This window comes from Lycium ferocissimum, chromosome 8 (genome assembly GCF_029784015.1).
Source record: "Lycium ferocissimum isolate CSIRO_LF1 chromosome 8, AGI_CSIRO_Lferr_CH_V1, whole genome shotgun sequence".
Classification (NCBI taxonomy): Eukaryota; Viridiplantae; Streptophyta; class Magnoliopsida; order Solanales; family Solanaceae; genus Lycium; species Lycium ferocissimum.
Genome location: NC_081349.1, coordinates 53,522,631 through 53,527,223, shown reverse-complemented (window position 1 = coordinate 53,527,223; position 4,593 = coordinate 53,522,631).

Below are 4,593 nucleotides of genomic sequence, written 5' to 3'. Positions count from 1 at the left end.
TATTGTTTTCCGGTGAAAGAAGAGGATAGAATGAAACAAGAGAGGATTGAAAGTGCTCATTTAGCATCTACCTCTGGAACTAAAACCATTTCAAGTGGCTGAAAAAGGAGAAAGAATAAAGAAACTGCAGACAGAGGAACATCACAACCTAAGGATCAAAAGAAATAGGACCTCTATTAATTTTGTAACAAAGTTGGTCACATAAATAAAGATTATCGAAACTTATGTGTTAAAAAAATTCGTGTCATTTGAAAAACAACTCAGTTTTTAATATAAAAGAATTACCTTTCGATGCATTACTGAGAAAGAATAAGGTTATGTACTAAGAACCCATATTAGACTTGAAAACTATGGATGCATATTTGGACTTAACGCTGGTTTTAAAATATATTATAAAATGACTCAATAAGATTAATTAATTTACTAAGCTTGAAGATTTTGGACTTGGATTTTGACTGAAAATAAAAGTCATTCTTTCAAAGTATTTAAGCTTCAAAATAAATAGAAATCTAATTTTAAAGAACAACACTTAAGAAATTTTTTGACATCAAGGAATACTGTGGACATTGAAAAAGTTAAGAAATCAAAGCTTTAACATGGATAAAAGTTTAAACTCAGATTTAAAAGAATCATTTGGACTCTCTGAAAATCTGGTTGTCATGAAATCATTTGGATACATAAAAATGTCCCATAAAATGAATTAGATTAGAGTTTTGAGAAAAACATTACTTTTCGGTATTTGCTGAAATAATATACCAATGTCCCCTTCTAAACTAGGTGTTCTAATGTCGATAAACTAAAATGTATCAAATAAACAATCACACATGAGAATACAAAATAACTAAGCAAGCATAAGATAAGTTCAAAAAAATGCAGTAATCCTCTCCCCTCTTCCTCTTGCTTATGCTCGGATTATTTCTCAAGAGAGGGAGAGAACCGCATAAGAAGCGGACGTGACTTCAAGATTTCATTCTCGACCCTCATTGTTTCTGTTCGAATATGTTTTGGAGAGCGAGAGAGGTGACTGAAAAGAAGACGCAGATTCCATGTCTAGTGATAGTAAGTGACTTATGCAGAGGTGAGAGTCTTTTATGAAAGACTCCATTTTGCTCCCAAAGTGTACATGTAAAAGAAGAGGAAATAAAGATTAGCGGGACAGCCTCATAGGGGTATTTAAATAAAATACTCAAAGCCAAACATTAGGAAAATTTGCAACCGATGTTCTGAACCATAGCAAACTGTTAAGAATACACGAAACCAAGTGTTTTCATTAATCATCCAGTAAATGAAGCTTTGCACACAAAAAAGTCGAGAGAAGATCTATAACAGACTAGAAGAAAGAAAAAAAAAACAGAGTGTATCCATTTCCTATAGCAATGTATTAACAAAGAAAAGCCTACTGAAACATATGATTTCTAAACATTTAAGAAAGTATCATATTTAATAGTAAAGAAAAATCAAGGAAGATATTTAGGCTTTTGATATTCTTGTTTAACACTTACCCTAAATGATTGTAACTTAACAAAAAGAAACATCTTAAAACGTACCATCTAAACGAATAATGAAATGATGAAACTATATCAATACATTAAAAGGGGAATCAATACATGATATATTAATCTTCACATAGCAATTTGTCACGACTCAATTCGTGAATCGCGATGGCACCTACAATGTTCCCCCAGGTAGGCGAACCATTCTCAAATCATTTTAGTCATTTATAAGAGTTACACGGAAATAAACAATAATTAAGCTAACATATTCAAATTATACAAATGATAAGTGCGGAAGTAATAATAAACCCAAAATCTGGTCTAGACTAGTACAAGAGCCATTATTACATAGGTACAAGTCTGATAGAAAGTAAATACAAATCTCAAATATCAATATTGTCTTAGAAATGTGAAGAAGATAGTTAATTAAAAGGGGGGTCTGGTTGCAAATCTAGCCCAAAAACTCACCCCGGAATCTCTGTCCGAACGGCCCCTTGAAACAGGGCCCGGAACTAGAAAAAAACTCGCCTCAAAAGAAAGTACAACAAGGGCATGGGACAAACAACACGTACAAGTAACTCATAGGGCAAGATTGTTCACGCAAAAGCATAAAATCAACAAGATAAAATGCACATAATACCCAATCCAAGGTCACAAAATATCCCATAATTGAATCACAACCTAAGAGGAAGCCAAACCACAAGTCGCTTACCCAAATCTTCGATAATCACAACCTAAGTTCGGCCTGGGAAAGTGTCATTCCCCGGGTGATTTAACCCCCTAACCCGTCCATGCCACCATACTAATACAAACCCGACCTACCAAATAAGAAAAAAGAGTCTTGATGATGCGTAATTGTAGTGATGTGCAATGAACAATGCACTAAAAAATACCTAAAACATGTACACCGCAAGGTATTGTTTGTCCTAGTTGACCAGGGGGACCCTAGTCCGTACCACTCCCCCGAACCACCTCAAATCACGACCCCAAACTAGGCCACTCCCCCCCCCGTCAAATGTCCCTTATATATATATATATATATATCAAGATGGCCCCTCCTCCCCCTTGGGTATTGCCTTTTAAACATACCCCAGCAAGAATGGTATTTAAATATGGTTAATCAAAACCCCGAGATAAAAAATCAACTCAAAAGTAAGCATGATCAATAAAAGGAAATCAAATGCCAATGAAAATCCAGGCACATCCACAAGCCATATAAGGACTTAGAGAAATCGGCCCAACTATGGAATGAATCTAAAAACCATCTCGCACAAAAAGTCTATTACCTCCTTCCAAGTATCGCAAGCACACCTCATAACTAAGTTTTTTTACCAAAGTCTTGCATTTTTTCGTGTTCCTAAATCTTCCTCATCATTTGGGGCCATTTCCATGTATTTAATGTATGAATGCAAAAATGAGGAATCGGGAATGAATTTAAAAAATATACTATGAAGATCCAAACCCCCTAAGTTGTATCAAATCGATAACCGTTACCTCCAAAAATTTATAATCAAGATCTTTTGTGCCTTATTATAAGAGCATTCCCAAATTTAACCCGATCTCTTATCTAATTACAATATGATTCTCACATATTTTCAATTCCCCATAATATGAAACATGATCAACCAATAATATCAAGGTCAAAAGGTTCAAGGACCTCCACAATCATCACGACTCGGATAAATTTACTCCCAAAACGGATATGAAAATCTCAATCAACGAAGAGATATATTGACTCCTTCCTTCCTAAGGGCAAAAACCTGGTCCAAAAATAAATTAATGGCGACAAAACCATGTAATCGTACCAACCTAGATAATTCCCAAACCCAAAAAAAATTTCGAAGACCTAATCACTTTTTCCTCATTTTTGAAATATATACGTTTCGCTAATCAAAGTATTACTAAAGTAAGCCATAACCTACCTCGAATGTAGAACGGGAGCCACGAACCACTCCACACTAGCTTTCCCTTTTCGTAATACCTCGGAACGATCAAAGTCTAGCAATATAATGCTAAGTAAGCAATAGACCATCTATTCAAAAAAAACAACAAAAAGGGGAAAAAAACCTAATTACTTTAACCTTCGGGGGAAACCATTGTTCTAATGGTAATTTTTCATAACCCTAAACCCAACAATCATAATCCTCAATTTATAGGTTTTTAATCACCTTTTAAACCTTTTTAAACGAGTTTACCCAAATTCCCATTTTTTTTGAATCCTAACTCTCATCCCAAATTTTTATTAATAATAATTCTACCCCGGTGATAACTATCTCTGATGATTAAACAAAATAAAATCCCAACCCCTCGATTATTTAAGGGTTTACTAATTCTAGGTTCTAGGTTTTCCCTTTGATTTGAGAACCTTTTAATAGTCTAAATTAAAAAAGAAAAGGGAAAGGAACAAATAAAGGGGGGCACCCTTAAGATGCTTTCCCAAGAATGAAATAAAATTTCCCCCTTTCTCTCTTGTGTTTCGGGGGTTTTTTGGGTTTACTCGTTTCACTATAAAAAAGGGGTTCCCCGGGGTCCCAAACCCCGGTGGTCTTGCTATAGGGAAGGTTTTTGGGGGACCTATTAAATCCCATTTTATGGCCCCGAGCCCGCTGGCTAGGGAAGCTACGGTGTAATACCACAAGCTCGGCCAAATCGACGGGGTATGGCTTTTCCCAAATTTTCACCCAAAATCCCACATCATCGAGGCCCTAGACCACCCAAAAAAAGCCCCAAATAAAAATGCGCTACATCACCGTGGCCTGGAATTCCCCCGGGGGGCTAATTTCTGGGGCCCTCCCCCGAAAAAAATACAAGTTTTCAAACAAGTCGCAAATTACTATCCCAACCTTTGCTTTTTAAAAATTTAAAACTTTAAGTCCTCACTAGACTCGCTCTTTGTCTCAAAATGACGCGGGGGGAAAATTGTCAAAAAGCTCTAACGACCTAGCGAGTCGCATCGGATACCAAATTTAAAAAATATTTGTTCGAAGAAGAAAGTGGTAGAAGGGACGATAAAAAAAAACCTGTATTATAACCCCGGAAAGCCTTCAGGATAAAGGGCCAAAACGGGAAAGACATGTTTGGTCGTTATAGCGTTTTACCA